Raw genomic sequence first — 27,409 nt, 5'->3', positions numbered from 1 at the left:
CAAATTATTTCTGGTCAGCCGGGTGTGATTTATATGACAAGTCACAAAACCTAAGCCTTAAAATGTATATAATAAATAAATATGCTGGGAAACATTGCAGAAGAGACATGCAGTATTCACTTCACCAAGCAGGTGGCTTCCAGGAAAATAAATACCATGTGACTAAATAAATAATGAGCAATACCAATGTGATCCAATTCCTTGCATTTTGAGCCCCTATCTTCTAAGAAGTAGGGGAACAGAACTTGACTAATAAGGGTTTATAGATTATTGGCTACCTGCCTTTTAAATGTCAGATTGTGGGCTTTCAGATTTTCAAGATTTGGCATTATGTTCTGGATTATTAACAGCAATTATTAAAACAACCTTTCTGGCTGGGCACGGTGGCTCACGCCTGTAATCCCACCACTTCGGGAGGCCGAGGCTGGTGGATCACGAGGTCAGGAGATCGAGACCATCCTGGCTAACACAGTGAAATCCCGTCTCTACTAAAAAAATACACAAAAATTAGCCAGGCGTGGTGGCGGGCACCTGCGGTCCCAGCTACTCGGGAGGCTGAGGCAGGAGAATGGCATGAACCCAGGAGGCAGAGCTTGCAGTGAGCTGAGATGGCGCCACTGCACTCCAGCCTGTGCGACACAGCGAGACTCCGTCTCAAAAAAAAAAAAAAAAAAAAAAAAAATTCCAACTTTCATTTCAATTCACCCCCTAATTCCGCATATGCAGTCATGTAATCCTTCAATTTATTTACTTGCAGGATATTTTAACAAATTGTACTTCAAAGACTTATTAAAGCTGAGAATAAATGTGACTTTTAAAAGCTCACTTATCTAGATGGTAAGTTTCCCTTGAGGTCTATTTCTTGTTTTTGTGATTGCTTTGATCACTGACTGATAGCTTACTGAATACCAATAACCATCATCAAAACATTGAAAGAGGCAAAGAACTGCATATACTCTCACATACTCTTGGGTCTTAACCCTTTGTTTTGTGCGATTCTCCAGCCCCTCTAAAATATTGTTTTATTCTGGGGAGTCACCCCAGTATTTCTATAAGCTGACTGCTCACTAGGGGGCCAAGTGATTGGAAGAGGGAGTCACTCAGTAGGGAAGAAAGGGCAGAAGCGCTGTTATTCTGCGGGGTCCAGGCCTGCCGCCTGCAGGTATCCAGCCCTCTCTGCTTTTTATGGTCTTTGTTATGGACTGAATGTTTGTGTCCTCCAACAAGTTCATATGTTGAGATTCTAACCCGCATGTCACAGTGTTAGTGAGGACTTTGGGAGATGATTAGATCATACAGATGAGAGCCTTCTTGAATGAAATCAATGCCCTTATAAAAGGGGATGCCGAGAATCTGCCCTCTTTCTGCTGTGTGAAGACACAGGAGTCAGCTGTCTGCAACCCAGGAGAGAGTCCTCACTAGAACCCAACTGTGAGGGCACCCTGATCTTGGACTTCCAGCCCCCAGAATGTGAGAAATACATTTCTGCTGTTTGTAAGCTATCTTGTCTCTCATATTTCACTATGGCAGGCCAGACTGACTAAGACAGTCTTCTTACATATTTTCCCTGGACACCAACTCCTAAATTTGTGGCAAAAATGCTAATAGAAAAGGAGATTCCAAGAGCTCTTGGATCAAAACATTCCTTGGATCAAAATAGCTTAATCTCCATATGTTTAAATTGGAAGGAAGTGATTGAAAATAAAACCCACCTTTCCTATAACCTCTTAGAAATTTACCCATCTCTGCTAATTGCTATCTCATAAATTGAGAAGTTCTGACAACTTATTTAGTAGTTGTTTACTTCAGGCAAACAACATGACAAATGTTAGAAAATCTGGACTCCAGTTAACTCGACCAGAGATTACTGTATAGCTCTAGCTAGGTGAATACTGCATTAAAAACAGACAAACCATGTTTTTGGCTAATGGTTACTTAAGACTGCCAAGAAGTCTAAGGACCACTCTCCTTGTTTCAGAATGAAAATATCTCATATAGAGGTAATGGGAGAAGGGGATAAGAAAGATTATAAGAACACATATATTTCATATAAGAAAAAATATACAGAAAACGGTAAAACTTAAGATTATTTAGCCTTTTTTTTTCCTGAAAGGGGAATATTAGCACCGTCTTGCTGTTTAAATTACCATGCACCTTACTGTCTTCTCCCAGTAATTAGTAATTTAACCTTAATTACTAAAATATATACTTAAATTTCTTTTTTCATTTTTTTTTCTTTGAGACGGAGTTTCACTCTTGTTGCCCAGGCTGGAGCGCAATGGTGCAATCTTGGCTCACCGCAACCTCTGCCTCTCGGGTTCAAGCAATTCTCCTGCCTCAGCCTCCCGAGTAGCTGGGATTACAGGCATGCACCACCACACCTGGCTAATTTTGTATTCTTAGTAGTGATGAGGTTTCTCCATGTTGGTCAGGCTGGTCCCGAATTCCCGACCTCAGGTGATCCACCCACCTTGGCCTCCCAAAGTGTTGAGATTACAGGCATGAGCCACCACGCCTGGCCTATTCTTAAATTTCTGAAAGAAATTTCTGGAAGGCTTATTAAAAGAAAGCAGGAGTCATTTCTGTAAAGAGAAGTACCAATGAGGTCTTGCAAGTTTATGCACAGGTCTTAATTACTAGTTAGGAATAATGTTGGAAAATGTGGTAACAGGGCAGCTCAAAGATTCTGCATTTTAAAAGCAAGGCTGCCATAGCACCGATATAGTCTGTCTGCTTCCATTATTGTCATGATTACACTTTTCCCCTTCACTGAGATAGGGAGAATTCTAAAGACATCCCTCCAAGATTCCTACCCTTTGTTCGCTCACCCAAATACTAACTGGGGAAGGGGCTTTGCAGGCGGAATCAAGGTTGCTAATCAGCTGACCTTAGGATAGGGAAATGATCCTGGATTATCCTGCTGGGCTCAGTGTAATCACAGGAACCCTTCAAAGCAGAAGAGGAAGGCAGAAGGGTCAGACTGAGAGATGTGGCTGAGGAGGGAGCAGGAGAAAGGGGGAAAGATAGAAGTAGTGGGGCTTCTCAGGTGGCCTTGAGGATGAAGGAAGGGAGCAATGAGCCAAGGAATATGATGGCCTCTAGAATCTGCGAACAACTCCTGGCTGACACCGCACAAGGAAATGCAGCCCTTAGTCTACTTCGTGGGTCTGAATTTAGCCAGCAATCTGAATGATCCTGGATACAGGCTCTTCTGAGAGTTTTGCAAAAAGAGCCCAACGGCTGATGCCTTGATTTCAGACTTGAGAGGCTCCAAACAGAGAAACCAGCCAAGACCCCTGCATTTCTAGGGTACAGGACTCCGCAGTAATTAATTAGTAATGTTCTCAGCCATTACGTTTGTGGTAATTGGTTATGGTAGCAATGGAAAACTACTATATTCACATAAGATAAAACAAAAGGAAACTCACCATAATAATTTTCACAAATGCTCATTTTAACATTTCTGCGAACGTATTTCAAAAGTTTTAGATAAACATCGTTTCTTCAGATGGGGCATTTCACATGCTCTGAATGACAAGACGAGATATAGTCATTAGGATTTTTAGATGCCTCTTGTTGCAGGAAGAACAGTAAGCAAAATGGGTTTCTCACCAACTCTAGGTAGCACCTAAGAATGACTTTTCTTGCTTTACTACTACCAGATGGCTTGCACGCAATATGAGTGTAGGATAATGACACCACTGGGTGCACAATTTCCTTTTACTGCTTTAGTTGTGAAAGGAGTAATGCTTCAAAAATCCAAGAATTATAAAGCTACACAAAAAGGTCAAATAGCAATGACACTTTGAGGAGCCACAGAGCATCATTAAAAACAGGTCACAAGTTGGCCATGAAGAGTTTAGTTCCATTGTCTATCTTCACTGCACTAAGTGCTGCAATCAAAGGACTTTTAATCTTTTACAGTACATGTGTCAGTCTTTTGAGCAAGTGCTAAGGTCTGATTTAAAAACTGTGCACGTAACCAGCTTGGTGGCCACCCTGAGAATAACTAGAAAACAAAAGACAACGTTTGTGCCCTCCACCATCAGCCCAGGGCACATTTGACATTCAGGTTTTACTACTTTTCGTAAATAATAATGGTTCTTAGAACTCTGGCACAAACTATATAAAATGACTTCATGGGGGAAAATGTCAAGGCAACAGTACTCCATTGAAATAATCTAGAAAACAGAATCTAGAAACTCAAGGTTTTTCTACAGTTCATCTTAACATAATTACTCTTATTATCCATCATTTTATATGTGCTGAAATGAAAAGGTTTTAGAGACCTGTTAATCAGTAAAGAAAAAAGTTACAGAAAAAACAGAGTGGATTCAACTTTTGACAAAATAGATGCAGAGAGAGGATCCTTCTATATCATACAAATGTACATCGGTAGATTCAGTGATTGAATGACTTCATTTAATCCATTAATTTGCTAAAATTCTCTAAGACATACACTGTATCATTTTAATTTGAATCACAAATGCTCACCATGGAATATTTTTACAGACTATGCTGAAAATCAAATACATAGTGTTAGGTGATTCCAACTCCAAAGAAAATTAGAATCACTGAAGTCTCTGAGTAGTGGTTTCCCATCTTTACTTTCCACGTGGACACACCTCAAAGACAGTGTGCCCATGACTGACACTCTCCTCTGTGCACTGGCCCCTCACCATGCAGCCAGATGCAGTGGGCTGTGGGTTACATGAAGTTGCAAACAAGCTAGCCACAACTTTGCCCCTGCTCTCCATCTGGTTCATATCATGGTGGTAGGTGGAGATATCCACTTCTAAATTAGCATTGGCTACTGCTATCATCTGAATGATACATTTATATGTTGAAACCTAACCCCCAAGGTGATGGTATTAAGAAGTGAGACACTCATGAATAGGATGAGTGGCCTTATAAAAGATGCCGAGGGAGTCTGTTAGCCTCTTCCACCATCTGAGGATGCAGGAAGGTATTATCTTTGAAGCAGAGAGCAGCCCTCAGCAGACCTCGAAGCTGCTGATGCCTTGATCTTGGACTTCCCAGCCTCTAGAACTGTCAGCAATACATTTCTGTTGTTTGTGAATTACCTGGTCTAAGGTGTTTTGTTACAGTAGACTGAACAGACAGAGACTGCCAGCCTTTTTTGCTTGTTTTTTTGTTTGTTTTTTAGTTCTGAGTTTTCTTCATCTTAGAGATCATGAATTAAATTAGTCATGAATAAAACAGAAATAATAAGAGTGAAAAAGGACTTTATAAAGTATATTGTTGCCACAGTGATCAAGAGACATGAAAGAAGATAAAATGAAAAAGGCAAGAAGGAAAAAAGGAGATAAAAATGAAATGGGGGAAAAAGAACAATGGTGCTAACTGGGGCCTATTTTGAGGGTTTTCTTAATGCTTATGTTGTTATGCACCAACAGGGCTATGCTTGCTGAATAGATATGTGTGTCACTCATCTCTGACTCTCCTCTTTCTCACACACCTACATTCAATCAGGCAGCATATCAAGTCAGCTCCAACTTCAAAGTATTTCCAGAATCATTCTCCAAGGCCACCACATATCTCTTATATGTTCTCTCTGCTTCTGTCCTCATCTTCTCTACCTTCTAGGGAAGTCTCATGTAGCAGCTTTAGGGATTCTTCAAAAATATATATTGAAGCACAAGTCCTCCAGTCCAGGGTCATTTCACAGAGTCAAACTCAAAGGCACATGCCTGAATACTCTCTCCTCTTCTATCTCCTACTCATCATTCAAGTCTTTTCCTTAGGAGGGCTTTCCCCGATCCCCTGACCCGGATAAATTCATTGGTTCTATGTTCATTCAAGGCTCCCTTTCACAATTCCCACCCCACTGATGTTACCTGCTTACTGCCTCCTTCCTGCAAAGCCCATGAAAATAGGGCCTGTGCCTTTCTTGTCACTCATATATCACCAGAAGCTAGCACAGTGCCTGGCATCAAGTAGGCACTCAATAAATAGTTGTTGAATTGAAAAGACTTACTATTGTATCTCTAATCCAATTCCATAAATAATACACTTACTCCAGATTGGTCTGGAGGAGCTGAATGACGGAAAAGCCATATGAGGAATTAATCCATTCATTAGTTCATTTCTTATTTATTAATATAAGTCATCTCAATTTTATTGGGAGCATGTTGATCTAAAGGCAGGAACTTTATTAATTTTCCTCTTCAGAGTCCAGAAATTTGATTTTTTTCATTCCAGTTTAGTCAAGAAGCTGTATCTAGTTGTCTAGAGCAAATTATGATTGGGAAAATACTATAAATAGTACATACACCCCAACGTGTCCAGGAATTTCCTAGTTTTTTCCTTGCTCGTTATATTCAAGAACAAGGTTAATCCTCATAAACTTAATAGGGTAATACTCTAAGCCTTGGTTTACTATTTCCATGTAGTTGTAGATAAGCTCCTGCAAAATAACTTGGGAAGGAGACAAGTAGCAGCAGGTCTAACTTGGGTGTAGGGAGGAAGAATGCTTTTGGAAAAGAAAGCAGGTGACTGATGACTGCCAGGTCTTCTTGCAAACATGCAAAACACAGACCTCCTAGCAAACAAAACAATAACGTTTACTAGCAGGCAAATCCTTATTTATGGAATGTTTTCTTCAGAATATTCCTGATGTCTAGAATTGCTCATGGGAAATATCTAAGCTAGGTATCTACCTGGATATGAAATTGGAGGTATTTAATGACCAAAATGACCCTGTATTAGCTTTTTGCTACTGCCATAAGTTACCTCAAATTTAGCAGATTAAAATAACATAAATTTATTACCTTACAGTTCTCTCTTATTACAGGTTGAAAGTCCAGTATGGGTCTCCAGAGCTAACATCAAGGTATCAGCAGGGCTGCATTACTTTTTGGAGGTGCTAGGGGAAAATCTGTTTCCTTGCTTATTCCGCTTACTTGCAGAATTTAGTTCCTTATGGTTGTAGGACTGAAGTCCCTGTTTCCTGACTGGTTGTCAGCTGAGGATCTTTCCCAGCTTCTAGGAACTGTGTGTATTTCTTGGCATGTGGCCTCCTTTCTCCATCCTCAAAGCCAGCCATGATCTCCCATTCTGCTGCATCTCCCTGACTCCAGCCAAAGAACATTCTCTGCTTTTAAGGGCTCATGTGATTAGATTGGGCCCACCGGGAAAATCACAACAATCTCCCCTTCTCATGGTTCTTCACCCTGTTCACGTCTTCAAAGTGCCTTTTGCCAGGTAACAGCCTCAGGTTGCTGGGATTAGGATGTAGACATCTCTGGGGGCCACTATTCTGTCAGTCCCAGGCTCCCTATTTGTAAGTGTTGCAAATGCACACCATTCTGTGAGGACACGTTAAACTGGGTCGGTGCGTGTCCTGACACAGCAGGAAGGACCCGGTAGTGGCACTGGTGGTGCCATCCTCTCCCTGCCCAACCTGTGCCCTGTGATTACCTGTGTCTTTGATATTATTAGAAAAGCTTGATACCTTGTCGGGTCTATGATTGGTGTGAGTTCGGCTCAATATTCTAAACCTTGTTACATCACACAGATTTAATGGGTGGTCCAGATTCTGTTCTATTTGTAGTTACTGATTAATTATTTTTCCTAGAAAAGTTAGCTTTGCTAGGAGCTAAACAACAGGACCAAGGTTGGTGTCTTGGCTTATAATTTAGGTCATGAGAGCTCTGCTCTGTACATGTCTCCAGTGGGGAGTGAATGAAGTGGTACTGCTGCATTGATTAGTCATGAGGAGGTTCCTTCCTGCATGCCCATGCAGAACTAAAGCACTGGAATCATCTCCCCAAGAAGCTGGCACTGAGTTTTCTTTCCCTGTCTTCAGAGGAGTCACAGAGTAAAACGAAACTTTTTTTTTTTTTTTTTTTTTTTTCTTTTCTGAGGCTGGAGTAAAATGGCACGATCTCGGCTCACTGCAACCTCTGCCTCTGGGGTTCAAGTGATTCCTGTGTTTTAGCCTCCTGAGTAGCTGGGATTACAGCTGCACACTACCATGCCAGGCTAATTTTTGTATTTTTAGTAGAGACAGTGTTTTGCCATGTTGCCCAGGCTGGTCTCAAACTCCTGGCCTCAAGTGATCCCCTCACCTTGGCCTCCCAAAGTGCTGGGATTACAGGCATGAGCGACCACACCTGGCCAGAAACAATTTTTGATCTGGAAACCACAACTACCAAAAGAGGGAGAAAGCATCTTCTTACCCAAGGAGCCTGTCTGCATCCCAGCATACTCATCCCAGCATACTGCGTGTTAGAGTTCAGGACCGTGTGAAAGCACACTGACAGTGGCTGGATTTCATTTCACATTTGTTTTCTCACACCTAGAACCGGACCAACTGATGAATCCCTGTCTTAATTGAATCTTTGCCCACCTCCCTGGGGTAACTACTGCATCACCATGGGTGTGATGTTTATGGAATCTTGGATGATAGAAGAGCCTGGGTTGAAAGGGAGAAAGAAAAACAAATCCCATTTTCTGTTTGCTGTTAGACCTCGTGTCCTGCTGGCCAGCTGCCCGTGCAGCTCTGCTCCCTGAGTGCTGAGTGCTTGCAGACCTGCCTGGCAGTGTGGCTTCCTGGTGCTCCATAGGAATGCAACAGCTGCCTGAAGGCGTCTGCTAGGGTCCTCCTGCTGCTCTAGCAAATTAACACAAACTTAGGGGCATAAACTGCCAATTTATTCTTACACATCTGGAGAACAGAAGTCAGCAATGGGCCCACAGCTGAAACGAAGGTGTTGGCTGTGTTCCCTCTGGGGGCTTCAGGGGAGAATGTTTCCCTGCCTTTCCCAGATTCTACGTGCACATCTTGGCTCATGGCTGCTTCCTCTGTCTTCAGAGCCAGGGGAGACTTTCTTATGTGGTATCACTCTGATACCCTTCTGCCTCCCTCTTTCACATGTGAGAATCCTTGAGATTATAAGGATCCACGGAAATAATCCAGCATAATCTCCCTATTTTTTATTTTTTTAATGTTTTATTATTATTGTACTTTAAGTTTTAGGGTACATGTGCACAATGTGCAGGTTTGTTACATATGTATCCATGTGCCATGTTGGTGTGCTACACCCATTAACTCGTCATTTAGCATTAGGTATATCTCCTAATGCTAACCCTCCCCCCTCTCCCCACCCCACAACAGTCCCCGGAGTGTGATGTTCCCCTTCCTGTGTCCATGTGTTCTCATTGTTCAATTCCCACCTATGAGTGAGAACATGCGGTGTTTGGTTTTTTTGTCCTTGCGATAGTTTACTGTGAATGATGATTTCCAGTTTCATCCATGTCCCTACAAAGGACATGAACTCATCATTTTTTGTGGCTGCATAGTATTCCATGGTGCACATGTGCCACATTTTCTTAATCCAGTCTATCGTTGTTAATCTCCCTATTTTAAGGTTAGGTGTTAGCAACCTTAATTCCATCTGCAACCTTAATTTTTCCCTTGCCATGCAATTTAAGGTCTTCACAGGTTTTTGGTGATTAGCACATGGACATAATTGGGGGTCTGGCCTACCACCGGAGGTCAGACTATTTTTTCACCACAGTCGGGCACACATTGGTATCCAAAGAAAACATGACAATCTCCTGCCTCCTTCAACCTGTCCAGGGCAAAGGAACAATTTCAGGAAGTGTATTCACAAGACTGTCCTCAAAGTACTCCTAGGCTCTTCTTTTAATAATTTTATCTCAAAAGGAAAAACAGGTAAAAATATTATCTGGTCAATTTATCGGTCTTCTATTGATTAATTGGAATGCAATGCTATCTGATTACATTCAAATAACTGTTTTTGCAAGCCAAGTGCTAAAGTTGTTTTCAAACACTATGTATGCTAATAAAGTTCAAGCTTACCTGTAACAATCTAATAATGATTCTCTACAACTACCTATGGAGAAGACATCTGTATCTATATTTACCAATGCTACCAGTTCCTACTGTGATGTCAAACACATGGGAAGAGAGGGAAGAAGGACAGCCCATTCACCCCCAGTTACAAAACAGTTACTGAGGCCATTCAGGTTGTGCAATGGAAAGAAGGATCTGGGAAAACACAGTCTTTACCAAAAGCTCATCCAATATATAGGAGAAGCCATCTGTGTATAGTATTGGAGAGAAAATGTACACATATTTAAGTTGTTATATACTAGATTTATTTAAAAAATAATTTCTATAAATATATATGGAGAATAATTAACTGGTTTGGCTCTGGGTTGGAAGGTAAGAGAGAATTACTAATACGATTTTTATTCCTTTTGTATTGTCTGATTGCTTTAAAAATTATTTTTATTTTTATTTTTTGAGACAGGGTCTCACTCTGTTGCCCAGGCTGGAATGCAGTGGCATAACCAGGGCTCAATGCAGCCTCCACTTCCCAGGCTCAAGCGATCCTCTGACCTCAGACTTCCAAGTAGCTGGAACTACAGGTGCATGCCACTGAACCCAGCTAATTTTTTATGTTTTGTAGAGACAGGGTCTCCCTATGTTGCCTGGGCTGGTCTTGAGCTCTTGGGCTCAAGCAATCCTTTTGTCTTGGCCTCCCAAAGTATTGGGATTACAGGCATGAGACATCATGCCCAGCTGTTTGATTACTTTTTAAAACAAATGCATACAAGACTGTCATTTTTTTTTTAATTCTGTAAATTGTTGGTAAACACAATAATAGAAAAGGTCAGAGTAATTAGTGACAATTGCATGCTTAAAGTGATTGGCTTTACCTGTTTTCTGTGTGCCCAGAGTACCCTCTTGATGGCTCTTGGTGAATAAAGGAGCCCAAGCTAGAATAGAAGTTAGAGGCTCCAGTCTTTGGAAGGTGTCTTCAGTAAAAATATCCTTTGGAGATGCTTAGTTATTCTAAGAATAGTTATAGATCTAATAAATATTGCCTTTGAATGGTTAAGTTTGGATATGCAAGAAGGCCAGCTGTGAGAAGAACAGGCAGCCGTGCAAGCTGGCAAAGGGAGAAAAAACTCTTTAGGGATAGGAGAAAACAGACAGATACCCCAGGCCAGCTGTGTCTGCACTCAGGAGCCCAGGTTGGCAGCAGACAGCTCAAAGGTTCTGCATCTTCATCTATGGCCAATTTTGGTCTGCAAATGAATATGAATGGCTGCTTGTGATTGATTTCTTTGCCTGTTGCTATAGTTTGAAGGTGTTCTCCAAATTCACGTGTTGGAAACTTAATCCCAATGTAACAGTGTTGAGAAGTGGGAACTTGAGGAGGTGATTAGATCCTGAGGGCTCTCAATGGATTAACATTTTTATGGGAGTGGGTTCCTTACTGCAAGAGTGAGTTTGTTATAAAACTGAGCCTGGCCCCCACTCACCCTCTGGCTCTCTCTTGCCCTTCCACCTTCTGCCCTCATCCATGATGTAGCAAGAAGGCCCTCACTATATGCCAGCCCCCTGATCTTGTACTTCCCAGCCTCCAGATAGGTAAGAAATAAATCTCTGTTCTTTATAAATTACCCAGACTGTGGTATTCTGTTATAGCAGCAAAAAAATGGACTAAGACACCTGTCAAATAGATGATAACTTGCTCAAATGAAAAGGAGACAGAAGGACTAAACGATGCCAATACTAATGTACTCTAGCCACGGAAAGCAAATAAAATTAAAAGCCAGCAAGAGAGCAGCTTCCTAGTGCCTGCTTCTTCTTTAGGCCCATTCCACAGAGAAATTAGAAACAGATCAGATAACTTTCTTATCTCAAACATGTTAAAGGAATTTCAAGCAAGAGAGTGTGAAGTTGAATGCAAGGGGGATTCTTGAAGAGCCAGGGAGAAGGGTGTGAACAGTGAGAGGAACACACCAGGAATACTTCCATACCCCTTCCTTGGCAAGTCCTCATTTTTATAGTTCACTTGTAAGAAATAGAAGTATTCTCCATAAGACAGGCTGTGGTACTGGAAAAGGTTTGGTGTCAAATTTAAACTCTTTTATTAGCCAACTGGTCTTGGGCAACACACTTAACATCATATCCTCAGTTTATTCCTCTATAAAGTGGGCTGATGTTTGAGAAGGATTAGATGAGGCAGTGTGTCATGAATGCGGGAGCCAGACCTATTTCCTCTTTCCCTCTTGACTTCTGCTCACTCAGGCATATGTGCCCAAGCAAAGGGCAGAGGAACCTATTTAATAAAGAGAAAGTAAGAACAATACATGTAAAGTACCTAACGTCATGCACAGAGGGCTATTCTATTATTCAGCTAATACCCCATTAGCTCTGGGAAAGGTGAACCTCTTTTCCTAGCTTTATTTTCCTAAGAAACTCTCCACGACTTCCCCTACCCTTCCTATACACTTGCACCCCTGTACTAGTTTGCTAGAGCTGCTGTAAAACATTACCACAAGCTGGGTGGCTTAAGCAACAGAAATGTATTGTTTCACAGTTCAAGATCAAGGTGTCTGAAGGGTTGGTTCTTTCCAAGGATTGCGAAAAAAACCTCTGTTCTGTGCCTCTCTCTTAGCTTCTGGTGGTTTGCTGGCAGTCTTTGATGCTCTATTGGCTTGTAGGAGCAGGACCCTGATCTCTGCCTTCATCTTCACGTGGATGTTCTCCCCGTGAGTCTTTGTGTCCAAATTTCCCATTTTTGTAATGACCACTCACATTGGATTGGAGCCCATCCTAATGACTTCATCTAAACTAACTTTATCAGCAATGAACCTATTTCCAAATAAGGTCACATTCTTCAGTAGTTGGGGTTAGGACTGCAGAATGTGAATTTTGGAGGGAGGTATAATTTTACCCAAAACCGCCCCTAATAAGGAGAGTGAATTGTTTGACTGGTGGGTGATGAAGCTCTGGCATTGGCTGAGATTTTGCACTTGTTGGAGCTAAGCTATAATACAGCACCAGGGACTGTGGGAGGCAGTGATGTTGGGTGGGTTTGTCAGCTTTTCAAATCCCAGGTTTTCCATAGGGGCAGTCCCCAGGTCTACACCAGCTAGGAGTTTCTATGGGCAGATCCTTAGCCTGCCATTTGGCGGGTTAGAAAGCCATGCTGTCAGCCCAGTGTTGTCACCAGTAAACAGACTATTTAATTTCCATTTGTCTGTTTTCATTGTCTTATTTTTCAATTAGTCCTAAATTTGGGAGAAGAAAAGGGTGCGTTTATTGGGCCCCTGAGTCCTAACACATGGATTTTAAGGAGGCATCAAGGAGGCATCAGGGAGGCAACAGAGGGTCGGGGAGCTCGGGAAGGTTTGGGAAGTGGCCTGAGCGCCCACTGCCTCCGGTCCACCTGCAGACTGCCCGATCAGAGCCTGGTCTCCCCACTTGGACTCATCTGCACCTCCTCTGAGGATCCATCACATACTCTCCTTGTCTTCTGGGGCACAAAGGGCTGAATGAGTCAGGGTAAGGGTTACTGTGGCCACCAACAGAGGAGATGTCAAGGCCTTGGGGGTCGACCTTTTGGTCCACAGAAATGGAGGCAGAGAATGAGGTCTTAGGGGACAACAGGTATCCTTTGAGTTGGTGGGAAGAAGCTGTATTTCTCTCAAGGGACCGCCGTCTCACCCCTTTTCTGGAGGAAGGGCCTCCACCCAAGCTGAGATGATCTAGGAGACAAATGTTGTTTTACTGAGTGAGGTTCCTAGCTCCTGTTGGTGGACAAATTTTCCTAAGGAAATAGATGTGTGTAGGATGCTATGCCCAAGATGCATAAGGGGACCCAGTGCTCAGCCCGTGACTCTCCCCTTATCCTTCCCAACAGCTCCCAAGACAGACTTTCATTACAATTGCACGATGGCTGCCTCAGCAGAGACAGTGGTCTAGAGCCAGCAGCCATCAGTTTCCGACTGGTCAGACCCTATGCCAGGAAATTTATGTGCATGACTGCAGGGCCCAGATTTAGGTGAGGAATGTGTGGATGTCACCTCGGTGCAACATTTAAGGGGGTGTTAAAATAACTTACTAGTTATGATAAACAATGTATAAATTTTTATAATAAAATATATATTATATAAAATTATCATCTTAACCATTTTTAAATGTTCAGTAGGGCTATGTACATTCACATTGTTGTGCCAAAGAATATTTTAATGCATTTTTTTCATCTAAATCAAAGCAAAAAAATCCAGGATGAAAATATTACCAAAAATTTAAAGTGAAGGTGGGATCTGACCCTGCACAGCTCAGCCTCCCTTGCCTCACCCTGTCCCAGCCCTACATGACTGGCCCGTCCCTCTTTAGATGGAGAAACTGAGGTGCAGAGAGGCTACCTCAGTGACCCAAGATTTCACCACCTGTGGCTTTCCATTCAGGTGCAGATGAGGACGCCTGCTCCTCTGAGCTTGGATTTTACGCCTGTCCATATCACGCTCATCTCAAAGACAGTGGCATCTAACTGAGGTTCCTAGTGCAACACCTAGGACACAGTCCAGGATCTGCAAATGGGGCCAGTGCTATCATGGGTCCTCTCATCCTTCTGCCAGCTCCACCCTCTTCTCCTCCTTGTCCCTGCCCCACCTCTCTAATCCTCTCTCCACCCTGTGGGAATGGCTGCATTTGTATAGCAAGAGGAACCCCGTGTCTCTTCCAATCACACTTCCATGGTTCCACATGGTCCACGAAAATCAAGACACCTCCTCCAAAGGACCCTCCTTCACAGACAGTCTTAACAATTACCTCCCAATAGGCCTTTCCCCTCTCTGTCCCTCCCAGCCAACCACACCCTGGCTGGCCACACTGAGCCACCTGTCTGTCTCCAGAAATGCATCATCTTCCTCCTACAGGTGGATCTTCTGGCCTGGAGCATCTCTCTGTGCCTTCACCGGCAAACTCTCCTTCTTCCCCAGGACAGACTCTGGGGTGGGTTCCTAGAGTTCTTCAGGCGGAGTCCATGGTTTCCTCCCCAGGAGCTGTCCGGCAGTTTGGCATGGACTGTTTTAATCACACTAAGTATCCCCATGATGCACCACAGTTCAGATTTCCTCCTCTTCTGTTAAACCATAACTGTCATGTCTTCCTCATCTTTGTTCCTACGGTGCCTAGCAAAGTCCTGGGCACATACTAGAAATTCAAGATATGTTTGTGTGCAATAAGAGATGTGATCCATTTTATCTAAGCTGTTGATTTAACACTGGGCCAACAAGGAGAGGAAGAGATGGCTATGGCTGCTCCAATTATCTAGGGGAGGGGGCAGACTGGCTGCAGAGTTCAGTGCTGACAGGCTGACTCCAAGGCAGCAGCATCATGGGAAAAGCATTCCATCCAGATTTGGAAAGCCCAGCTTCGAATCTTGGTTTGTGGCTTTCTACCAAGGGCTCCAGGGTAAACTGCTAAACCTCTCCAAGCTTCAGGTTTTTCTTATTTAAAATTGGAAAAAAAAAGACATAACATATAATTTATGATGCTATCCTGAGAAATACGTGATGATTGGAGGTTTTAAAGAGATATTTTGTCCACAAAGCACTAGAGTGATATTATTTATTGATTTCTTAACAGTGCTGATAAGCACAGTCTAATGGCTTCCTTCAGATGAGGTGGTTGAGGAATTCAGAATCATAAAAACCAAGGGCAACATGAGCACATCGTGAGGACAAAATGTACTAAGCAGGTCAGTGAGGCCACCCAAAGGAAAAGATATTCTGCTGTTTGATAAAACTAATTGATGCGGTGGTTTCATTTAGCAGAATTATCAGCAACACACACACTGGAAAACAAGCAGTTATGTGGCTCTACCCAAGAAATTAATCTCAACATGTAGAAACTGGGAATGATAAATGTGAAGTTAGTTATCTCTCCAACTGGGAAGATTTTATGAACAACCAGGAGAGTGAAAAGGTTCCTTGCTTGGTGCTGATTCGTACAGGACAGTTATTAGGCAGTTGGCACAGCAGAAAAAGAAGGGCCATTCGTCAATTCAGTCATTCACTCATTCATTCAGGTAGGAGCTATTTATTCGGGATCTACAAGGTGCCAGATGTTGTTTTGGGGAAAGACAAAACTGACATTGATCAAAGACATGATCATCATGTACGTGAGAATGTCACTTGTGAAGTGACGGGCCTTAAATACCCAAGCACACAGGCAAAAATATCCCTCCAAATTGTGAGAAGTTCTGGATCAAAAGCCCAGAATGCTTTGACAAGGCCATAGAGAAGGCCGAATATATATGGAATGGATGTGTTAAGGAGGGTTTCTTACAACAAGAGACATTTAAGCGGGGACACAAAGGTGGAAAGTCCTCCAGGTGCTTGCAGTCACATGTAAAGGTCCTGAGGTAGAAAAGACCTCAACGTATAGAACAATGGAAAAGAGGCTAGTATTGCAAATATGGCGAATGAAGAGCAGAGGGGCCCCACACGAGGCTGGAGACTTGCAGGCCCAGGCCAGCTATGTCCACACAGCCGAGACGGGCTGATACCAGTTCTCAGATGCTCAAAATAAAATGGTGAAATCTGCAAAGAACCTTTCTCCTAAGGACTCAGGAAGAGTGATACAAAGACAGATGGCCATAATAATTCAGCAGTTTTAGAAAAAAACTTTTCCAGAATGAGGGGACAACATAAAAGGAAGGTAATGTGAGAAAAAGAGAAGAACATGGCCCAGAAAATGTAATGGAGGCAAACATACAGAAAAAAAAGGAAGAGCTGTGAAAAGCAGTTGGCAGTTTTCAAAAGGTGATACAGAGATACCATGCAATCCATCAATTCTCCTCCTAGGTATATACCCAAAAGAACTGAAATGGGTATGTAAACAAATACAATAGCCGAAGAGTGAACACAGCTCACATGTCCATCAATGGATAAGTGGATACACAAAATGTGCTATATCCATGCAGGGGAATATTATTCAGCCACATAAAGGAATGAAGTTCTAAAACATGCTACGACAGCGATGAACCTTGAACACATCATGCTAAGTGAAGGAAGTCAGTCATAAAAGCCATCTATTGTAGGATCTGATTTATAGGAAATATGCAGAAGAGATGGATTCATAGAGAAAGAGCACAGATTGGTAATTGCCAGGGCCTGGGCAAGGCGGAATGGGAGTAACTGCTTAATGAATATGGGGTTTTCTTTTGGGGTGATGAAAATATTTTGGAACTAGGTAGATGTCATTTTCAGCACACTTTGAACGTACTAAACGCTGCTGAGTTGTTCACTTTTAAATGGTTAATTTGATGTTATGTAAATTTATTCCGAATTAGTTTGAATGAAAGGGATAGAAAGGACAGGGGAGGAAATGCCTGGGAGGTGGAGGGTCATAATCTGGTCATAATAGAAGGTGTCGCTGGGTGGAAGGGCTCGTTTCTGCTGCTGGTTTGATCTGCGGGCAGGCAGGTGCGTCTGGGCCTGCTGATCTATGGCACTCCTTGGCCTTTGTCTTCACCTGAATTAAAGTCTTCATAGCTCAGTAAGTTTTAAAGACAGAGGAGGGAGCTTCCAGGCCCAGTGAGGTGAGAAGTGAGGGGAGCCCTTTCTCCAGAAGCGTCCCTGACTCGTGGTGCTTTGGTGCTGTCTTTCTCGGCTGCCATCCCCTTCTGTCCCCATGGGAGTGGGAAGCTGCTCAGACAGGCAGCTCTACCTTCCCAAGGCCTCTGTGTTAGCTCTGGGGATCCCGGCTGGGTGCTTGAGAGGAAACAGGAGGCTATTCTTCCCCAATGATTTCCCCTCCAACAGGAATGCTCCCCGGGAAATCCTACTAAGCCCTGGCATCGGCTCCTTTGTGAGCCTGTTACCACAGGAGCTGGCAGAGGACGCTCTGCTTCATCTGACTCTCAATCTATTTCAGCTGCTTAGGAGTGACGGGGTCAAGGACAAATGACATTTAATCATGTGTGGTAGCCAGTGCTGCCTGCAGAGGAGAAAGCAGTAAAGTTCCTTCGTGTTCTAGGAAGAAACTCAGAGCTGCTTCCGTGCACGTTAAGGAGAAACGCTGCCCTTCAAGCCCCGTCAGATTCTGAGCAATGCGACAGGCCACACACCACGCCTCCTGGCAGGCCTCAAAAGGACACAATGCTTTTGCTTACCTGAAACCATTATTTTTCGCAGTAAGCTTCATTTCCTCCAACTACCTGACTCTAACTTGTGCAAAATAGCTCCGTGAGCAGTAAGTACCCATCACGGTAACGCTTTCCTTTGGCAGAACCCTCATGTGTTTATATAAATTAGTCCACAATTAGCAATTACACTGTTGTTCCAAAATAAGGGCAGGCAACATGTAACCCCGGGAAGAACAATGGTCTGGACACGGAAGTCCAGACAGGACTATTATGGAGAATTATGGGGGATGATTAATCAGCTGGCCTCTTCCTGGGCACGGCCATTCTCACATACAATCTGTGCTAACGCAGCTACTTTCTGGTAATAAGTTACCGTAAGAGAAGTGTAATTAGCTATTGGGATTCATTAGCTCCAGTCAGTGCATCACCGGTACAACATCTTCCTTGCCAGTTTACTGCTTGTTAATGGGGAGCGATGATGTATTTGTACCTCTACGGAATGACAGTGAAGGACGCAGGGCTAATCTGAAGTCCTGGAGGTCTGTCCTTTTATGTAGCAGACTGAAAAACTGAAAATGAGTGTATGACACAGAGGAAGAGCCCAGGGTCCTAAAAAGCCTGTGTGGAAGCCTGTCAGCCCATTCACACATATTATTACTAAATATGGCTTCTTTGGTTAAACCTGTTGGAGGTTAAGAACATGTTGACCAAGCATGAAACCTGGACAGGGCTGTCTTCCCTTTAGCTTTTCCCTGCTTTAGAAAATTTTGTAGTGGGTACTTCTAGAAGCTTCTGTCAGTTTAGAACAAGAACTAACAAGACTTAAGGAGTAATGACTTTTACTTTCAATTGCTTCTCAATTCTGTTTCCAGAATAAGCAATCGGCTTTCTGCGACACGATGAAGATCCCATCCCAGAGAGGCAGACAGGGGCCCCACAAGGCTGTGCAGGAAGGCAAGTGCTAATTCTCTCTGCTCACCCCAAAGGCACCTCTGCTTCCTATGAGCCCCCCACACTATTGTTGAGTCAGTGTTCAGAGACCCCATGTCTCACTCTTCCACAGCACAGCTGCACAGGGCAATGGAAAAGAACCCAGGGAACCAGACCTCCCGCTGAGCCTCCACCCCCCCCCGCCCCCCCCACCCCTCCGCCGCAGCGATTGTCAAGCAGCCCTGAGTAAATCCAGTGGACTTCTCCACTGGCCTGCACAGTGACAGGACAAAGTCGTTAGCCTAGCAAAGGGGGCCAGAGGGCATAGAATGGCACATGGAGACTTTTCTACTCACTTACTTGAAATAGTCTTGGTTATCTAGAGGGAAACTAAATTTTATTTCAAATATTCTTGGTTAATTAAGGACCAACCAGACTCAAGAAAAAGAGGATGTGGGGCCAGCAGAATGTGGAGACGCGCAGTACAGCACAGATAGCATCCAGCTCTGCATGCTGACATCAGGTGGCGGCAGGCGGTGAGGCCTCTGAACTGCTGCCTTCTTTTTTTTTTTTTTTTTGGCGGGGGGAGTTTTGCTCTTGTCGCCCAGGCTGGAGTGCAGTAGCGTGATCCCGGCTCACTGCAACCTCTGCCTCTGGGTTCAAGCGATTCTCCTGCCTCAGACTCCTGAGTAGCTGGGATTACAGGTGCCCGTCACCACAACCAGCTAATTTTTGTATTTTTAGTAGAGATGGGGTTTCACCATGTTGGCCAGGCTGGTCTCGAACTCCTGACCTCAGGTGATCCACCCACCTTGGCCTCTCAAAGTGCTGGGATGACAGGCGTGAGCCACCGTGTCGGGCCTGAACTGCTGCCTTCTGAGTGCCTTTCACGCCTCTCATTGCTGATGTTTTCCTTCCTCCAACAGGATCACATCTACAAGCTGGAGATCTTCACTTAAGGTTCATCAACAGGGACATGGCCCCACGTGGGCTCTGCTTGTTCTGTGAGCTGTACTAACTCACGGGTTGTTTGGCCCAACTTTGGTAAATGTCAGTTTTATTTATTTTCAAATAATGTCACTTTGAAAAGGGAAAGAATAAACAGCATGAAAATCGATGTGTTAAAGTGCCGGAGAGGCTGGGTAAGTAAGCAGTAAACGAAAGTGTTTGGTGTGCTCTTTCTTCTTCAATTTATGGTTAATAGATTTGTTTGCTTCTCCTCCAGGGAAGTTACTTCTTATGCAATGTAATGTAATTTGGGAGGCAGCAGGAAGAAAATTATATTTTTAATATCAAGAAGTTATGATTTAAAGAATGAACTAGCTTTTTATTTATCAGGGAGCTAATACCCTGTACTAATGTTTTATAGAAATATCTATTAAACATCATTTTAAACCAATTGAGAATTCACTAAACTTTTTCACTGAATTTCTTTTAAAGTGAGTAATTTGTTCATATTAACGGAAAAATCCAAATATCCATGTCTTCATAGGAATAATGACCATTCACACTGAAAAGATAAAATTAAATATTTGCTTGTCTTTTTAAAAGAAGCCCATATTTGCAACCAAATTACAGGATACACAATTTAAAACAAGTTTTAGTTGGAGTGTGCAAATTTTCATAATTAAGTAGATCAAACTTTGCAGAAATAAGTGATGAAAACTTTAAAAGGGAATAGCATGATGGGGGATTTTATATTAATCATTTATATTTAAGGAGAAATCATCGTACTCTCACTTTTTCTAGCTTAGGAAAACAAAATAGTGTTTGGGAAGAAATTATCCCTAATACTATTTCAGGGAACAAAAATGCCAGGAAGAACTTTGGACAATGATACTCCTTCTGGGGAAGAAAGGCCATCTGAAAGAAATGAAAAATGAAGCTTTTTCAAACTTTTCCTAATGGAAAAGACAGGGCACATGCAAAATCCCGAACAGATACAAAGCTCAAGGGCTATAAGATAGAAACTTTAAGACAGCTTCAAGTAAAAAGCCTTTATACGTAAAGAAAGAATGTGTTAGTAAGAGAGAGGTGGATCAGCCACGGAGATACTGAAAAAAGGAACATTGTCTTCTGAGGCATTAATTAGGGAAAACATATCCCAGCTTGTCCAGTCTAGGGCATATAATGTTGACCTAAATGCATCAGGCTATCTTATCTTAATGATATTACGCAGTAATTTCAACTGCAAACTCCAAGGATTCTTCTATTTGCAACTAAGTGCAAAGTATTACCTTTTCTACGTATGGATATGTTTAGATAGACACATACTTACCATTTGTGTTACAAATGTCTACAGTATTCAGGACAGTGTTGTGCTACACAGGCCTGTAACCTAGGAGCAATAGACATATCATACAGCCTAGGGTGTGTCAGAAGCTATAACATTTAGGTTTGTGTAAGTGCACCCTATGGCGTTTACGGCGTTTCCATAAGAATGAAATGGACTCAAGATGGGTTGCTTAGAACACGTTCCTGTTGTTACGCCATGCATGACTGTATAAAGCACATCTCCTTCTGACTGGGTGGGAGGAAGTGATCTGGACATGTTGGGGTTGCACCACAGGAGACCTGAGCCCTTGTCACTGGTGGAGCTGCTGAGATGGGCGGTCAACTGTCTTTTCTGAGGAGCTCCTAAGATCACCTTACTTCTCCCCACTCCACTGAACCCTGTCCCCTCCCACTGAAGAGGACTGTCACTGCTGAGCCCTGACTCAATAAAACCACTTCACATCTTTACTAGACACACTGATCAGGACTAAGCTTCCTCTGCTCTAGGACCAGGTGTGGGAAAATGGGGTGGAGTGGGGTGAGTGGTGTGTCTCATCTGTTCCCATGTCCACACAGAGTCCTTCTCATTTTCAAGAACCTGCATTAAGAGTGCTGAGTTCAGGCTGGGTGCATTGGCTCATGCCTGTAATCCCAGCACTTTGGGAGGTTGAGGCGGGAGGATCACTTGAGGTCAGGAGTTCAAGACTAGCCTGGCCAATGTGGTGAAACCCCATCTCTACTAGAAATACAAAAATTAGCTGGGTGTGGTGCTATGTATGTAGTCCCAGCCACTTGGGAGGCTGAGGCAGGAGAATCGCTTGAACCCAGGAGGCGGAGGTTGCAGTGAGCCAAGATCGCGCCACTGCACTCTAGCCGGGGCAACAGAGCAAGACTCCGTCTCAAAAGAAAAAAAAAAACGGTGCTGAATTCAGCTGACACATGCCCCTCATCCCCGGCCAAGACTGGGATGAGCTAGTTTGGGGCTCATGATACAACACTTTAAAAATACTTTCTCAAAAAGATTCTTTTTAGCAGATGAATAATATTGGCAGCCAACTGAACTTAACATAAAAATAATAATAATTCCTCTTCTTACCTGTGGCTAATGCAAGAGTAAACCGCAGAAAATAAATGTCCTTGGAGCTTTGTAGCCAGAGTGTGATTATCATTAACATTACTTTGTGAAGGGGCCTTTCTCAAGGTCACTCTAGAATTAGAGGCACCGTGGGACCAAGCACTCATCCATTTTATGGGTTAAAATAACTAATTGAGGGTCTGAGTTTGATTATAATCATAAGCAAAGGCACAGTGCAGATACTTTGACGGGCTTAGTAACATTCTTATGTACACAAAGATAGATGGAAAAAATTAGGGTTGTATATTGTTGTCCTTTAGGACAAGATACTGAAGTGGGAATAGAATAATAAAAATAAATAAACGACTCAGCCGCACAGGGAAATGAGCTGTGGAAGTTAGCCAGCCAGCCTTACGCACATACTTCAGCTGGAGATAAAGCCCTAAGTATCCATGACTAAATATAACGCGACTATACAGGAGGGCAGATCACAGTTGTTTTATTGAGCTAGCTGCTAGATTAAAAGGTAAAAAAGTATGCTCTGCAAGCTTTTGCCTACAGTTCACCCTGAAATGATGATAACAGCCACAACGGGATCTTTAGGATATGGACTGGTGATATTTTAAATGGGAAATGCAGTCATGTTTCACAGAAAATCCAGAAAGCATCAGGTCTGTGCACAGCTGCTAGTGTCGACATCCTTAAATGACACTGATATGGTGTCATATCCCCTGCGTAAGAACCTCAAATGACTTCTGGCTGTCCATAGTATCAGAAAAATCCATGCAATGTTCAGAAGCTAGTTCAATGTCAGGAGGAAAAGGAAAGGTTGGCTCATAAATGAAAGCAGAACACAGAAATCAGATCCGTGTGTGGGGACACCCTCACTTCATGGCCATCCAGTCAAGAGGTTAGATATGAACCTTCTTTGGCCGAGACAGCCACATCTTGGCTTGTAGAACTCAATCCTGCTACAGGTAGTGTTTGGTTTTGTAGGTAAGCGACAGAGGGGAATGGCCTTGTGCACAGAGAAAAACAGAAAAACATCTCTGGTCTGGGTTGTTTGTTGAGTGTGTGGGCACTGTTTGGGGACAGGCAGCATCTCTGAGTTGTCTATCTCCTCCTCTTCTCAGTGCTGCATCCTCAGGTGGCTCCTTGGCTTCCTAGCTTGGCAGCCCCTCTCTTATTTTCTTACTGGAGTGACCATAATAGATTCCTAGGACTGTCAGAACCGAGTACCACAAACTGGGTGGCTTAAAAACAACCAAAATTTATTATCTCACAGTTCTGGAGACCAGAAGTCTAAAATCAAGGTGGCAGCAGGGCCGTGCTCTCTCTGAAGGCTGTTGGGAAAATTTCTTCCCTGCCTCTTCCTAGCTCCTGGTGTTGCAGCAATTCTTAGTTATCCCTGAATTGTGGCTGTAACACTCCAATCTCTGCCTTTGTCTTCACAAGGCCTTCTTCTCTGTGTATCTCTCTGTGCACATGTCCTCTTATTATAAGATGCCATTCATTGGATTTAGGGCCCACCCTTATCTAGTATGACCTGATCTTCATTAACTAATTGTACCTGCAAAGACCCTATTTCCAAATAAGATCACATTCTGGGGTTCTGGGTAGACAAGAATTTTGGGGGAAGATTTATTCAACACACCACAGTGACTTCAGCCAACATGAGCTTGTCCAGAGTGGAGTCAGCTCAATGTTCCCTGGTTAGCGTTCAGACCATGGTCCCTCAACACACGTTTTTGGCTGAAGGTGATGATTACAGTGGCCACAGGTTAAGAGATGGATTTGATCACACGATGTGCAAGGAAACAACAATGAGTGCAAAACTGAATTGATTTCAAGGTCTGAACCTTACTCTATATGAAATTCATTTCCCTGGAGGACTCCTTAATCATGAAACAGAGAAGACTAACAAAATAACCTCATTTATTCTTACATCCTAAAGCCTCTCCAACATTTTGCCACATTTGTTGGGGGCCATATTTTAAAATGTTTTTTCTTAAAAATGGATGCTTGAATCTGGCAGAATTGGAGCAAAGGGAACAACTAGCAAAGGGGAAGAAATGAAGAAGGGAGCGTTAGTGTGCCTAGGATTGAGGGTGGTGGGGAAGAAGTAGTGGAGACAGAGCGTAGAGATGAAGCCCTTCCCTTCTGATCACTCACAGCTCTAAGCCCCGCAACCCCACCTCCCCATGCCGCTTGGCCTCTCACAATCTAGCTGCCATCATCCTTATCAACTCAGGCCTCCAACAAAATTTAAGACTTTTTTTTTTCCCATTTCTATCCTTTTTCCTCAGTGACAGATAGATACTCCAGGAACACACAGATAGATCTGCTTTTCAAAAACTCAATTGCTTGTCCCCAAATGAATTTCAAGTGAAAAAGGACTAAGGGCATTAACTTTTCATTTTATATTTCATATGTGCTTAAATTTTTGCTATGTCAACATGATACAGCTTCCCATGAAGATTTTCCATTCCTTTCTAGGGAAGGCAAAGCAAGTGTCTCCTCTCTTTAGAATGCTCCCTGTGAATGTGCCTCTTTCACTAGTCTAGGACCTGGAGGTGGTAGGGAATGGGGTGGCATTGGGGCATGAAGTGGGGACAGCCACTGATATTGGTACAATATCCACTGCCTAGAGGAAAGCCTGAGAAACTGGACAGAGCCTATTAAGCCTGCATGAAATTGTCTAAAGACAGAATAGTGTCAGCTTGTCAGATTCTGGCTAAGACTTAGGCAGATTTTACTGACTTAAATTTATCTCTAATAAGCTTTTGGACATTTAAGAGCAATATAATTTGCATTCATAGATTTTTTTTTCAAAAAAATGAAAAGGTGACCTCTTTAAAAACAGTAATTCCTTAAATTCTTAACCTTGGCTCTCCACCCTGAAATCACATAAACAAGTCTGAATCCTGCTGGGAACAAAAATCAAGAGTAATGATTTTCAATAACGAGCTGATGAATTTACTTTTACCTACCACATGCTCCTTCTGCTGGATTTCCAAGCTACACTAGTTTAGGAAATAGTATTCTAGGAAAAGAGTTTTATTTTCTTGGATTTTTTATTTTCTTTATATATTCCTGAAACAATAGCTACAGAAGCAAACCAAAAATATTAACTCATCTTAAAGTCATCGGCAAAAGAAGAAAGGAGTCTGAGTACTGGAAAAACAATGTCAACATTATTATCTAAAATATGCCTTAAAATATCGTCTTATCTTAAAACACAAAAAGGCACCCATAGTTCTAGTTGTCTACATGAACATTAAAGGTGGAGGTCAAGAGAAGAGACTTGCACTGGGCTGAGTGGCTAACGCTGTCCAAGGTACCTATGCACTCCGTAGGTCCTAGCAGGGAAGAATTTGAAGTAAGAAAGAAGGGAGAGGGAGAAGACCACTGGCATTTAAAAGCCAAATGATGTTGGCCACATAGATGCCACTCTGTTTATCTCTGGAAGCAAATTTAAGGAACCAACAGAGAGGAAAGTGTTGCCCCGTCAGCAGGTGGTGGTTGTGTATTGTTTTAAGCACAGATCTGTTAGCAGTCTCCTATCCCATAACTTGGAATTTCCTCTCTGTGTGGTAGGGTGGGGATGGTCTGAAACCAGAGTCAGGATGTGGCTCAAGTCCTGGCTTCACGACTTAACTACACATGAGCTCATTGGGCTACGATGCATATGAGAATCAACAACGTATCTGAAGTGGAACTTTTCAGGACCCTGGAAGACAGAGATTTTATGAATAATAACACTTACTTTAATTTTATTTAAAAATCTAGTCTCTATTGATGGTGCCTCTCAAACTCCCCTAGAGTCCTTTCAACACTGGGTAGCGAGTGCCGGCCTCTGCTGCCCTCTATGATGCTTTCCCATTGCATCATTTCTATGCTTAGCCCAATCTCACCTGACCCTTCAAGCCTTTTTTGACCACACCTGGCTGTCAGTCATTTTCTCACCAGTTTTTCCTCCTGCACTGCCATGATCATAACACTAAATTGCCACTAGGCTGTTGTGCTGGGGCTCACCGGGTGAGTGCCATTTCTTCCACTCAGTCATGAGTTCCTGCAGGGCAGTCTGCCCTCTCTCAGCCTCCTTAGCCCTCCCCAGCACAAAGCAGGTGGTCAGCAAATGCTCCTGGGATAAAACTGCTGCATAGCAGAAGCAGCACAGGAAGTCATTTCTTTAATGTGAATAGTGATCTTGGCTTTGTTGGAAAAATGAAGAATGTAAATGTACTTGCATACTAAAATCTAAAGCCTTCTATCATGATATGGATGACTGTGACTGTTCTGGTGTCACAGATGTCTGCATGGCAAACTAAATCAAATGGCATAATTTTTTGCTTCCTATTATGTAGTCACTCCTGGCCAGCAGCAGAAGCAGCAGCAATTGTCGAGCTGCTGTATATGTGAATAGACAAGGATGGGGAGTCATTCTGGTCTCACCAAACTGTGCTCTAGCACCACAACCCAGACTCTAAACTCAGCCAGATGATGTGTAAAGGGGACCGTGAGCCTACACTGGTCTAGCTTCTTCATCTACTTTTTCATCAAAGGATGTCAAATGTACTTTCATAAAGGTGGTAGCCTATATCCTTTCAAACACCACGAAGACAAACTTATGCTACTATATCAATCAGAGAGCATTTTAACAGACAGAGCTAGCCAGGTCCTTATTGATTACACTTCTACAATTGCTTCTGAGATAGTTCCTTCTGCAAGCTTCACTAGGGACCCTGACACTCTGAAAGTAGGGAATGCTAGCAAGGGAAAAACACTTTTAAATAGTTGTGAATAAGTGAAATAGAAAAAAAAATCAGGCATGGGAGTTCAGAAGAGCCTACAATTTTAGCTTTGGAGGAGTTATATTTCTTCTGGTGGGACAGACGTTTGCTAAAGGATAACAGAATTTAAGGGGTTATGAAATGGATGCCTCAGTAGTGGGTTTCAGAGTACTGTATATTTGCCATATGGTAGCACCTATCCAGAGAAATCATGTCAGATGTTCATGATTTCGTGACTCGGACGAAAAGCAGAATTGTCAGAGGATTCCCATTCCTGCCCATGAACACATGTAGATATTCGTGGACGCAGGCTCTTATCTTGCTCTGTGCACACACATTCACACAAACACACACCGCCTCTCAGGACTGGAGGCTGAGAGCATTGTGATGAA

General features: G+C 42.9%; 1 protein-coding gene across 7 annotated transcripts in view; it reads right to left on the bottom strand.

Moving 5' to 3' along the window:
* CTNND2 (catenin delta 2) overlaps positions 1–27,409 on the bottom strand; it is a 936,154-nt gene that overhangs the window by 158,495 nt on the left and 750,250 nt on the right. The gene's annotated exons all lie outside the window — the stretch shown is intronic.

Source organism: Symphalangus syndactylus, chromosome 16 (genome assembly GCF_028878055.3).
Source record: "Symphalangus syndactylus isolate Jambi chromosome 16, NHGRI_mSymSyn1-v2.1_pri, whole genome shotgun sequence".
Taxonomy (NCBI): domain Eukaryota; kingdom Metazoa; phylum Chordata; class Mammalia; order Primates; family Hylobatidae; genus Symphalangus; species Symphalangus syndactylus.
Note: the sequence above shows the minus strand (reverse complement) of the source record. Positions and strands in the feature narration are given on the sequence as shown.